Source organism: Zea mays, chromosome 5 (genome assembly GCF_902167145.1).
Source record: "Zea mays cultivar B73 chromosome 5, Zm-B73-REFERENCE-NAM-5.0, whole genome shotgun sequence".
Classification (NCBI taxonomy): domain Eukaryota; kingdom Viridiplantae; phylum Streptophyta; class Magnoliopsida; order Poales; family Poaceae; genus Zea; species Zea mays.
In genome coordinates, this window is record NC_050100.1 from 161,828,262 (window position 1) to 161,841,951 (window position 13,690).

Consider the following 13,690-nt stretch of genomic DNA (forward strand, 5'->3'; position numbering starts at 1 on the left):
AGGCAAGAGATGTGTGTGAGGGAGAGGGAGGTGTTTCTTGGGTTAGAAATGGAGTTCAAATCGTGCTCACTACTCTGGGGTGAGAGGTAGGAGTGAGTATATATAGGTGGAGCTCAAAACTAGCCGTTGGGCAGATTTTTCTGCCTGAGACCGGTTGAACCGCCCCCTAGGGCGGTTGAACCGCCCCTGGCAGGCCTGGCAGCCTGTCTGCCAGTCTGACTGGCAGACTGACGCGCAGACTGACCGCAGACTGGTCAAAGTTGACCAACACCGGTTGAACCGCCCAGGGGGGCGGTTGAACCGCCCCTGATAGCTCCTGGCGACCTATTTGCCAGTCTGACTGGTAGACTGCAGATCAGAGGTCAGAGGGGTCAGAGACCAGCTGAACTGCCCCTCAGGACCAGTTCAACCGGTCTTGACCAGTGAGTTTAGGAGAGAAAACCCTAGCTCAACTGCCCGGAGGCAAGTTCAGCTGGTGTATGGTCAAAGAGATTCACAGCTGAAGTTGAGTTCAGCTGAAGTTGAGAAAGCTCAACTCAGCTGAAGTTTAGCTCAGCTAAAAAGCTCAGCTGCAGCTGAAGAAGCTCAACTCAGTTGAAGTCAAGTTCAGCTGGAAAGCTCAGCTGCAGTTGAAGAAGTTCAGCTGCTTTTCAGCAAGAACACTCTAGGTTTCTCAACCCTAACCACGGTCAACCATAGAACGTTAAAGAGATTTTTGCTTTTCAAAAATAGCTTTTGAATAGAGAGGTTTGAGCTTTGGCAAACACCAACCTTCTTTTTGGATCCCCCTTTATAGTACGACGATTCCTATACTCATGTTAAATAAAATAAAATGAAGTAAACTCCTTGAGTCATTGGTGTCTCATGTGTGATTTCTCCATGGCATTGCTTCATAAGGATCACAAACATCTTTGTCTCACCTTTTGAAGCAAACTCAAATCAAACCCTGTGACTTGTACCATATCACCTTATATGAGTTCAAATCATGGCTTCAAGTCACCTTACTGATGCATCAACATGTTATAACTCTTCATAGCTGATTAGTTCATCGACTTAGTGCAAGTACTCTCTTCTTCACCTTAGCCATGGTACCTCGGTCTACAAGCCGTCGCTTGGCCTTCACCTTCGCCTAGTTCCTCGAAGCCCTTTCCTTGGTATCTTCACCCTATCAAGCCATTCTTGAGTCACATCATATTGAGCATCCATTGAGAGAATCATTTCTTCAATATTGTGAACCTTGCTTGAATGTCTTCTAGATATAACTGTTAAGATTAATCAAGTTGTAGTTTGATTCTCATAGAAGCATATATGGACTGATAGTAATATGGTCAAGCCAATTCACGATTCCTCAAATCTTATTCTCTTTGGCTTGACCAATCTTCTAAATCACTTTGTCCTCTATTCTGGTCATATGTATGTAGTGATTTCTCAGGTCTTGTCCATATATTCAAACCAATGTAGAGATCATATTATATCCATTTGCATTGTCTCATTGGTTATTTAACCTCGTGTTGAACCTTTGTTCACTGATCATTATACACTATTCAAGTATGTTCATCATATTGAATTTCCTGTTCAACACTTAGCAAACTCGTTAGACCTTTAAATGTGTTGTTATCCAAATCACCAAAACTCACAAAAGGGATGAATGCACTTTCAAGAAGCTTGTGAAGTTTCTTCATCCCACATGTGCTAAACGGCGATGCCACAGCCAGCCCATGCTAGTCTTAGCAATTAAGCATGCATCTAGACCGGCTTCCTCTTTTGCAAAATCAACTAAATAAAGTTTGTCCTCTAGTACACCCTTAAAAGCTAATGAACCATCACTTCTTCTAAAGACAGACACATCTACATTTGTGAATAAATAGTTATATCCCATATTACAAAGTTGACTCACAGACAACAAGTTATATCCAAGCGACTCAACTAAGAACACATTAGAAATAGAGTGCTCGGATGAAATAGCAATTTTCCTAACCCTTTCACCTTGCCTTGGTTCCCATCACCGAATATGATTGAATCTTGGGGATCCTTGTTCTTGACGTAGGAAGAGAACATCCTCTTTTCCCCCGTCATGTGGTTTGTGCATCCGCTGTCGATAATCCAGCTTGAGCCCCCGGATGCATAAACCTGCAAGGCAATTTTAGGCTTGGGTCTTAGGTACCCAACTCATGTTGGGTCCTACAAGGTTAGTTACAATAGTCTTAGGGACCCAAATGCAAGTCTTTTTCTATCTTACATTTGGCCCCTAATTTCCTAGCAATTACCTTCTTATCCTTTCTACAAATAGCAAAGGAAGCATTGCAAGCATAATAAATTGTAGAAGGTTCATTCATTACTTTCCTAGGAACATGAACAACATTTCTTCTAGGCATAGCATTTTTCCTAGCCAAATTTCTATCATGCATAATGGAAGAACTAGAAGCAATCATGGCATGAGAATCAAACGCATCATAACTTCTATAACCATTCCTAGAATGTCTCCTATCATGATACATGAAAGCATGGTTCTTTTGAGAACTACTAGCCATAGGGGCCTTCCCTTTCTCCTTGGCGGAGATGGAAGCCTTATGGCTTGTTAAGTTCTTGACTTCCCTCTTGAAGCCAAGACCATCCTTAATTGAGGGGTGTCTACCAATCGTGTGGCATCCCTTGCAAATTTTAGTTTGTCAAATTCACTCTTGCTAGTTGAAGCGTCCCCAATCCTCTGGGACTCAAATGTGATACAATTACTAGTCCCAGAAGGCTAGTAAACACATTTATACATCAGATGATTCCAAATCTGCTTAAAGGAGACAAACCTATAAAGGTGGCGATCAACTTTAAGAGTTGGTCCACAACTCGGGACATATCATCAGAGTGGGGCTGAAGCAGCCCGATATACGCAGCGAAGCAAATCAGCGGTCCAACATCCACATGCAAGGTTGGGAACAGTCGTAACTCTTACCCGATCTCCTTTTTCTGAAAAACAACAAATAATCAAGGGTGAGTACAAACGTACTCAGCAGCCCACCTTCACCCGCGGAATGGGGAAATCAGATATAATGCATGGAATATGTGGAGCTCAGGATATTTGCAGAAACAACAATATTTTATGCAGGGTTGTTTTGAAAAACATTTTGTATTTTGCAAAGCGCATCCTCTCCAAAAGGAGCAAGAAGTTTTTTAGTATAAAACGAAATCCCCTGGACTAAAACATCCAGGTATCTCAGCACTTTCCCACTGGTTTTCTTCTTCAAAAACAGCTACTAGACTTCCCGTCCACCATAGCTCACGGCTCAACCGTCGGACCTTTTAAAAACCATTTTTCTCAAACGCACTCTTTTATGAAAACAAAACATTAATTGCCATACCATACCAGACTCGTCCATTCTTGTGGACACGGACTATTCGAATAGGTTTTCAAACTCTGCGCAGAGGTGTACACTTTACCCACTAGTCCGGTTTCTGCGATCTCACCGTCATGAGACCCGAATGCCGAATCTCTTTCTTTCCTCGCACGTACTAACCTTAACGGTTATACCGGAAGGAGTCAGGCCACCGCCATGTCCAAACCGGACAAAACATTCCCCCTCCTTATCCTCCCGGTGCTCCCCAGCCTTCATAACCCTGGGGTTGGACCGTACAAGTTCAGATTGAGTGACTGCCCACACAGTCTTGAGTGGTTGTACTTATCATGAGTACAGGTAGTGAAGGATGACAAACCGGTCCTTATGTGAGGGGACAATCCTTCTGCTCACACCTAAACCAGCTGAGCCATCACCTTAGGCCCTCCCCTAAACCAGGGAGTCCCTGATCATCCCTACTCGAAGGTGAAAAGGGTGAAAACCCTTCATCATACACATTTTGAAAAGCATTTTCTTTTGAAAACTCACACCTTTCCTCAAATCATTTGTAACAAATATATCAGGGATTGGTTGCGGCAAGCGGCTGGGTGGCCATAATAACTTGTCTCAAAATCATATCATGCATAAAATAACAGGCTGAGGGTTGTGGTTGAAAAACATAGGTAATTTATGCATCAAAGGGATCCAGTGAGCTTGTCGTGCTTATCCGGCGAAGGGGGAAGAGGAGCTCGCGGAACTGGCTTCTAGCTCCACTGTCTGGCGTAGACTTGCAGATCTGGCCTCCACGAGACGGCACGAACGCTCCGATAACTATGCAACATGAACAAGCAAACATACAAACCAACAAGTATACCAACAAATATTTAGTATAGTGGTCAGAATAGCGATATATGGATGGGTAGAGTCTTGAGTAGAATATGTGTCATGTGGTGTTGAGATATTGTTGGTGGTGGAGCGAAGGTGCTTACCAGGAGGGTGGACTGGAGACGAAGCGACACTATGCGTGTAGCCGGTAGAGCGGAGTAACTGAGTGGGTGGGGTGTTTGCCTTGGCTGAGGGTGTTGAGTGTGTGTGGAGAGGAAGAGGGTAGCTGGGTGTATTTATAGCTGGGTGTATGTGGTGTAGCACAGTGAAGTTCACTGTTGGTGAGAATAGTGACGAATGAATCGTTTGACTTAATATGAACAGGAGAGTTATAGGCAGAATATGGGACAAGAGTATTTTAGGAGTTTTCTGGAATATGAACCATACTTAAGGGATGACATGGTTGGATAGGGAATAGTTTGACAAGAATTTTAGAAACAAGAATGACTGAAATCTGAGTTTGGATGGAGGAGTTTTGGATTTTATAATCATAGGGAGAAAAAGAAAAGGAAAGGAATATTCTTGGAATATTCTAGAATTTGAATATTTAGAGATATTTGGAAAATCAAAAATACAAATGTATTTTTGAGCGGGGTGCGAGGAATTATTTTTGGGCTTTTCTTGGGCAGAGGTTTATGTTGGTGGAAATTGTTCCTACCTACTGTGTCACATCAGAAACAGTGAGGTGGGACCCAAATAGCTAGAATGTTGTGGTATTCTGGTCCGAATGGGCTGTGGTATCATGGGTCAGGTTTTATAGGATTGAAGACGTATCCATACAAACATGGTTTGCCTTTCTTTTTGGAAGTCTGGCTTGAAAGAATCCCAAAGTTAAGCGTGCTCAACTTGGAGAAATCTAGGATGGGTGACCAGATGGGACGTTCCCTACTGGAATGAAAATCACAGTCACCGAAGTTCGTATGACTGGAATATGGGTCTGGCTGGTCTTAGGTGGATTGGACAGCATGATGGATGAGTAGTTGAATTTTGGGGTGATCGGATGATCGATGAATAGTAACGATGAATAGTAATGATGAATAGTAATGGTGAATAGTAATGGTAAATAATGATGGTGAATAGTTCGTATAAACGAACGGTGAATAGTGACGATGAACGATCGAATGATCGAATGAACGAACGATCGGAATTTCGGCAGCATAACGGCAGGAAAAAGATTATTTGGACGAACGAACGAACGAACGATCAAACGATCGGACGAACGGACGAACGAACCATGAACGATCGGACGAACGATCGAACGATCAGACAAACGAACGATCGGAATTTCGGTAGCATAACGGCAGGAAAAAGATTATTTGGACGAACGAACGGACGAACGATCGGACGATCGGACGAACGGACGAACGAACCATGAACGATCGGACGAACGATCGAACGATCGGACGAACGAACAAACAAACTAAGAACAGGGGGACGAACGATCGAAGAACGACCGAACGATCCTTGTGCTAGTGTGTGCTTGTGTGGGAGGTGGAGTGGGAGTGGGCGTGTGGGTGTGTGTGGGGGAGGGAGGGAGTTGCCATGAAATGGCTTGGGGTGGGATGAGAGGAGGCCCTTGCCCCTCTATTTATAGCCATGGTGGGGGGGATTAGGGGGAGGGATGAGAGGATTAGTGGGAGGATGAGAGGATTAGTGGGAGCATGAGAGGATTAGTGGGAGATTAGCATGAATTTGTCTTATATGAGTGTAATTAGCTTGTAGAGCTCAACGTATGACACCGGAGGCATACGTATACGTATGAGCATGAGGAAAGTTATGAAGAAAATATTTGTAGGGACTTCAAAAATGATTCTAAAGGTATTTCTGAGGAAGAAAATACTTGGAGATATATCGGTGTAATATTTGGGCAGTATTTCTGAAAGAGTTTGAGGGTGATCACTGGGGAAATATTTGTAGGATATTTTGAGGAGGATTTTAGAGAGAATATAGACCACTATATTTTACTTGTTGATATCAACTCACAAACAAACATTTTGAAATGAAATTTGAAATTCATTTTGAATTTAGAGCGAGTTTGAGAAAATTTCAGGATTTGAAATTTTGGGATGCTACACTAGTCTTAAGTTGGGCATTAAGACTAGCCACTTCATCATTCAAATTAGAAATTGAAACTAGATGATCACTACAAGCATCAATATTAAAATCTTTACACCTATTGCAAATTGCAACATGTTCTACACAAGATGTTGATTTATTAGCTATTTCTAACTTAGCATTCAAATCATCATTTATGCTCTTTAAGCTAGAAATAGAGTCATGGCATGTAGACAATTCACAAGAAAGCATTTCATTCCTTTTAATTTCTAAAGCAAGGGATTTTTGTGCCTCTACAAACTTATCATGTTCTTCATACAAAAGATCCTCTTGCTTTTCTAATAACCTATTCTTATCATTCAATGCATCAATTAATTCATTAATCTTATCAACCTTAGTTCTATCTAGGCCCTTGAATAAACATGAATAGTCTATTTCATCATCGCTAGATTCTTCATCACTTGAGGAAGCGTAAGTACTAGTATTATGAGTGCGTACCTTCTTTTCCCTTGCCATGAGGCAGGTGTGATGCTCGTTAGGGAAGAGGGCCGACTTGTTGAAGGCGGTGGCGGTGAGTCCATCGTTGTCGGAGTCGGACGACGAACAATCCGAGTCCCACTCCTTTCCAAGGTGTGCCTCACCCTTAGCCTTCTTGTAAGCCTTATTTTCCCTCTTGTTCCCTTGTTCCTGGTCACTATCATTATCGGGACAATTAGCGATAAAATGACCAATCTTACCACATTTGAAGCATGAGTGTTTCCCCTTCGTCTTGGTCTTGTTGGGATGCTCCTTGCGACCCCTTAGCGTCGTCTTGAAACGCTTAATGATGAGGGCCATCTCTTCCTCATTGAGTCTCGCCGCCTCAACTTGTGCCACCTTGCTAGGTAGCACTTACTTGCTCCTCGTTGCTTTGAGAGCAACGGTTTGAGGCTCGTGGATTGGGCCGTTCAACGCATCGTCAATGTATCTTGCCTCCTTGACCATCATCCGCCCTCTTACAAACTTTCCAAGTATCTCCTCGATCGTCATCTTAGTGTACCTAGGATTCTCATGAATATTGTTCACAAGATGTGGATCAAGGACAGTAAAAGACCTTAGCATTAGGCGGACGACGTCGTGGTCCGTCCATCGCGTGCTTCCATAGCTCCTTATTTTGTTGACGAGGGTCTTGAGCCGGTTGTACGTTTGGGTTGGCTCTTCGCCCCTGATCATTGCGAATCTCCCAAGTTCGCCCTCCACCAATTCCATCTTGGTGAGCATGGTGACGTTGTTCCCCTCATGTGAGATTTTGAGGGTTTCCCAAATCTGCTTGGCGTTATCCAAGCCGCTCACCTTATGGTATTCATCCCTGCACAATGAAGCTAGAAGAAAAGTAGTAGCTTGTGCATTTTTGTGAATTTGCTCATTAATGAACATGGGACTATCCGTACTATCAAAGTGCATTCCATTTTCTACTATCTCCCATATACTTGGATGGAGAGAGAACAAGTGGCTACGCATTTTGTGACTCCAAAATCCGTAGTCCTCTCCATCAAAGGGGGGGGGTTTACCAAGGGGAATGGAAAGCAAATGAACATTGGTACTTTGCGGAATACGAGAATAATCAAAGGAAAAGTTTGAATTAACCGTCTTCTTTTTCTCGTAGTCGTTGTCGTCGTCCTTTTGGGAAGAGGAAGATTCGTCGCTAGCGTAGTAGACTATCTCCTTGATGCGCCTTGTTTTCTTCTTCCTCCCGTCTTTTCTTTTGTAGCCCAAGCCTGAGTCAGTAGGCTTGTCATCCCTTGGATCATTGACGAAGGACTCCTTCTCCTTATCATTGACCACCATCCCCTTGCTCTTAGGATCCATCTCTTCGGGCGATTAGTCCCTTTCTTGAAGAGAACGGCTCTGATACCAATTGAGAGCACCTAGAGGGGGGTGAATAGGTGATCCTGTAAAACTTAAAACTTAACACCACAAACTTGATTAAGAGTTAGAACAATGGAATCAAGTGAGTAGAGAGGAGAGCTCTTGTGAAGCACAATAGACACAATAAGGACAAGCACAAGAGACACGAGGATTTATCCCGTGGTTCGGCCAAGTACAAAACTTGCCTACTCCACGTTGTGGCGTCCCAACGGACGAGAGTTTCACTCAACTCCTCTCAAGTGATCCAATGATCAACTTGAATACCATGGTGTTCTTCTTTACTTTACTCTTTCCCGTTTGCGAGGAATCTCCACAACTTGGAGTCTCTCGCCCTTACAATAAGAATCACAATGAAGCACTAGAGTAAGGAAAGGAAGCAACACACTCAAATCCACAGCAAATACGCACACACAAGACCAAGACTTGAGCTCAAAAGAGTATCACAAGGTTCTCACTAGAACAGAGCTCAAATCACTAAGAATGCCGAACAAGTGTGCAAGAATGAAGTGTGAATGATCAACAATGCTCAAAGGTTGCTTGGTGTTCTCCTCCATGCGCCTAGGGGTCCCTTTTATAGCTCCAAGGCAGCTAGGAGCCGTTGAGAGCATTCCCGGAAGGCGATTCTTGCCTTCTGTCGCCTGGCGCACCGGACAGTCCGGTGCACCACCGGACACTGTCCGGTGTGGATTTCTTTCCTTCTTTGGCGAAGCCGACCGTTGGCGGTTCAGAGCCGTTGGCGCACCGGACACTGTCCGGTGCACACCGGACAGTCCGGTGCCCCCTTCTGACCGTTGGCTCCGCCACGCGTCGCGCGCGGATTACGCGGCCGACCGTTGGCCTGGCCGACCGTTGACTCACCGGACAGTCTGGTGCACCACCGGACAGTCCGGTGAATTATAGTCGTACGCCGTTAATCGCTTCCCAAGAGCAGCCAGTTGATAGATGCCAGCCTGGCGCACCGGACACTGTCCGGTGCACCCAGACTGCGCAGAGTCTTGGCTGCCTAGCCAAGTCTTTTCCAAATTGGTCTTTTCCTGTTTCTACACTTAGACACAATACATTAGTCCCAAAACAATGTACTAAGTCTTAGAAACATACCTTTACACTTGATTTGCATTTTGCCCACCATTTGGTATAGTTTAACACTTAAGCACTTGTGTTGGACACTAGATCACCAAAATACTTAGAAATGGCCCAAGGGCACATTTCCCTTTCACTCATGCGCCCTCTCCAGAGAGACGCGGGCATCCTCGCCCGCACGTCTGCGGTTGAGCTCCGCCCGCAGGTCCTCAGTCGGTGCGTCCCTCACTGAGGGGGAGCGCACTGACGCCGACGCCTCATGTTGACGCCGGGATGACCGAGATTTGGGCCTGGCTGAGCCAGAGTGCGCCATGCCGAGCAGACGGTCGACGTCGTCACGCCACTGCTTCATGGCCCCGGCGAGGCCGTGGAGCTAGGAGGGTGGCGCAACAATTCTCTGGCCGCAGACAGCGCCCCAGGCGCAACCCTAGATGCCCTGGATGTCTGCGCGGGAGTGTGCTGCCACGCAGAGTGCACAACAGTAGCACCAGGCGCAACCCTAGATGCCCTGGATGTCTGCGCGGGAGTGTGCTGCCACGCAGAGTGCACAGCAGTAGCACCAGGCGCAGGGCGGTTGGTGGCCCGCAGTGTGGAAGAAGCAGCCTCTTCCTCCACCATGAAGTCCTCGGGCATGAAATCATGGTGCTCGACGATGTGGACCATGGTGTCCAGCAGAAAAACAAGCAAAAACCTAATGCCAAGCCCCCTACCTGGCGCGCCAAATGTCGGAGAAGAAATTCTTCGGCCAGGTGGCAGAACGCACCCACCCTAAATCCTAAGATGAGGAGGGGCCTAAGCGTTTTGCCTGCTACGTGGAATCGGGAAGAACACAAGAACACACAAGGGTTTAGAGTGGTTCAGGCCGCCGGAGCGTAATACCCTACTCCACTGTGTGATGTATTGAGCTTGAGAGCTTGTATGAACTTGTGAGTTTGAGTGAGTGTGAGAGCGTGTAAGTGCCTCTGAGAGTCTGAGTGAATGTGTCAGCTTGCCTTGTAACGTCGTGTGCCCTCCCTTTTATAGCTCAAGGGGGGCATGTACAAGGATACTGAGCCCTGACATGTGGGCCCAGGGGCAAAATGGAGGGAATACACTATAAAAGTATCTCATGCCAGCAACGCCTGGGCAATCTCCAGGCGCCGTAATGTCCGTAGCCCATACGATATTAATATGTCGCGACTGCTTCCTCGGTAACGCGCGAGTGATGATGAGCATAGTGTACGCTGCAGCACGGGCGTACTGCCTACCAACGGAATGGACAAGCATGTCGCCTGCAAGATGGCCTGGTCGCTGTCCGTCAGCGGAGTGGATAGGGCACATTAAATGCTGAGGCGGCACATCGCCTGTCAGCGGAGTGGACAGGACTCACTAAATGCTGAGGCGGCACATCACCTGCCAGTGGAATGGACAAGTGATAGTCGCCTAGAGGGGGGGTGAATAGGGCGAAACTGAAATTTACAAATATAAACACAACTACAAGCCGGGTTAGCGTTAGTAATAAAGAAACGAGTCCGCGAGAGAGGGTGGAAAACAAATCGCAAGCAAATGAAGAGTGTGACACGCGGATTTGTTTTACCGAGGTTCAGTTCTTGCAAACCTACTCCCCGTTGAGGAGGCCACAAAGGCCGGGTCTCTTTCAACCCTTCCCTCTCTCAAACGATCCCTCGGATCGAGTGAGCTTTCTCTTCTCAATCACTTGGAACACAAAGTTCCCACAAGGACCACCACAAGTTTGGTGTCTCTTGCCTCAATTATAAGTGAGTTTGATCGCAATGAAAGAATCAAGAAAGAAGAAAGCAATCCAAGCGCAAGAGCTCGAAAGAACACAAGCAAATCACTCTCTCTAGTCACTATGGCGTTGTGTGGGATTTGGAGAGGATTTGATCTCTTTGGTGTGTCTAGAATTGAATGCTAGAGCTCTTGTAGTAGTTGGGAAGTGGAAAACTTGGATGCAATGAATGGTGGGGTGGTTGGGGTATTTATAGCCCCAACCACCAAAAGTGGCCGTTGGGAGGCTGTCTGTTCGATGGCGCACCGGACAGTCCGGTGCACACCGGACATGTCCGGTGCCCCTGCCACGTCATCACTGCCGTTGGAACTTCTGACTTGTGGGCCCGCCAGGGTGTCCGGTGCACACCGGACACCTACTGTTCCTTGTTCGGTGTGCCAGTATGGGCGCGCCTGCCTTCTGCGCGCGCACAGCGCGCATTAAATGCGCCGCAGGTAGCCGTTGGCGCCGAATAGCCGTTGCTCCGGAGTTGCACCGGACAGTCCGGTGCACACCGGACATGTCCGGTGAATTATAGCGGACTAGCCGTTGGAGTTTCCCGAAGCTGGCGAGTTCCTGAGGCCGCTCTTCCTTGGCGCACCGGACACTGTCCAGTGTACACCGGACAGTCCGGTGAATTATAGCGCGAGTGCCTCTGGAAATTCCCGAAGGTGGCGAGTTTGCGTTGGAGTCCTCTGGTGCACCGGACATGTCCGGTGGTGCACCAGACACTGTCCGGTGGCACACCGGACAGTCCGGTGCGCCAGACCAGAGGTGCCTTCGGTTGGCCCTTTGCTCCTTGGTTGAATCCAAAACTTGATCTTTTTATTGGCTGAGAGTGAACCTTTAGCACCTGTATAACTTATGCACTAGAGCAAACTAGTTAGTCCAATTGTTTGTGTTGGGCAATTCAACCACCAAAATTATTTAGGAACTAGGTGTAAGCCTAATTCCCTTTCAATCTCCCCCTTTTTGGTGATTGATGCCAACACAAACCAAAGCAAATATGGAAGTGCATAATTGAACTAGTTTGCATAATGTAAGTGCAAAGGTTGCTTGGAATTGAGCCAATATAAATACTTACAAGATATTCATGGATTGTTTCTTACTTATAACATTTTGGACCACGCTTGCACCACATGTTTTGTTTTTGCAAATTCTTTTGTAAATCTTTTTCAAAGTTCTTTTGCAAATAGTCAAAGGTAAATGAATAAGATTTTGCCAAGCATTTTCAAGATTTGAAATTTTCTCCCCTTGTTTCAAATGCTTTTCCTTTGACTAAACAAAACTCCCCCTAAATGAGATCCTCCTCTTAGTGTTCAAGAGGGTTTTGATATATCATTTTTGAAATACTACTTTCTCCCTCTTTTGAACACAATAGGATATAATTGATAAAATTCTTTGAAAACACGAAGTTTTTGAAATTTGTGGTGGTGCGGTCCTTTTGCTTTGGGCTCTTACTTTCTCCCCCTTTGGCATGAATCGCCAAAAACAGAATCATTAGAGCCCTTGAAGTGCTATCTTCCCCTTTGGTCATAAAGAAATGAGTTAAGATTATACCAAAGACGAAGTCCGGTCCTTTTGCTTTGGGCTCTTACTCTCTCCCCCAAAGACGAAGTCCTTTTCTTTGATGCTCATGCTTTTTCTCCTCCAAGAATGGAGAGTGACTTGGAGCATCGGCGAAGGTTGAGTTACGGAGTGGAAGCCTTTGTCTTCGCCTAAAACTCCAATTCCCTTTCAATACGCTTATGACTTGGTTTGAAATAGACTTGAAAAACACATTAGTCATAGCATATGAGAGAGACATGATCAAAGGTATATAAATGAGCTATGTGTGCAATCTAGCAAAAGAAATTACGTGAATCAAGTATATTGAGCTCATGCCTAAGTTTGGTAAAAGTTTGTTCATCAAGAGGCTTGGTAAAGATATTGGCTAATTGATCTTTAGTGTTAATGTAAGAAATCTCGATATCCCCCTTTTGTTGGTGATCCCTAAGAAAATGATACCGGATGGCTATGTGCTTAGTGCGGCTATGCTCGACGGGATTGTCGGCCATTTTGATTGCACTCTCATTATCACATAGCAAAGGGACTTTGGTTAATTTGTAACCGTAGTCCCGCAGGGTTTGCCTCATCCAAAGCAATTGCGCGCAACAGTGACCTGCGGCAATGTACTCGGCTTCGGCGGTAGAAAGAGCGACCGAATTTTGCTTCTTAGAAGCCCAAGACACCAAGGATCTTCCCAAGAACTGGCAAGTCCCCGATGTGCTCTTCCTATTGATTTTGCACCCCGCCCAATCGGCATCCGAATAACCAATCAAATCAAATGTGGATCCCCGAGGGTACCAAAGCCCAAACTTAGGAGTATAAGCCAAATATCTCAAGATTCGTTTTACGGCCGTAAGGTGGGATTCCTTAGGGTCGGATTGGAATCTTGCACACATGCATACGGAAAGCATAATGTCCGGTCGAGATGCACATAAATAGAGTAAAGAACCTATCATCGACCGGTATACCTTTTGATCCACGGACTTACCTCCCGTGTCGAGGTCGAGATGCCCATTAGTTCCCATGGGTGTTTTGATGGGTTTGGCATCCTTCATTCCAAACTTGCTTAGAATATCTTGAGTGTACTTCGTTTGGCTTAGGAAGGTGCCTTCTTGGAGTT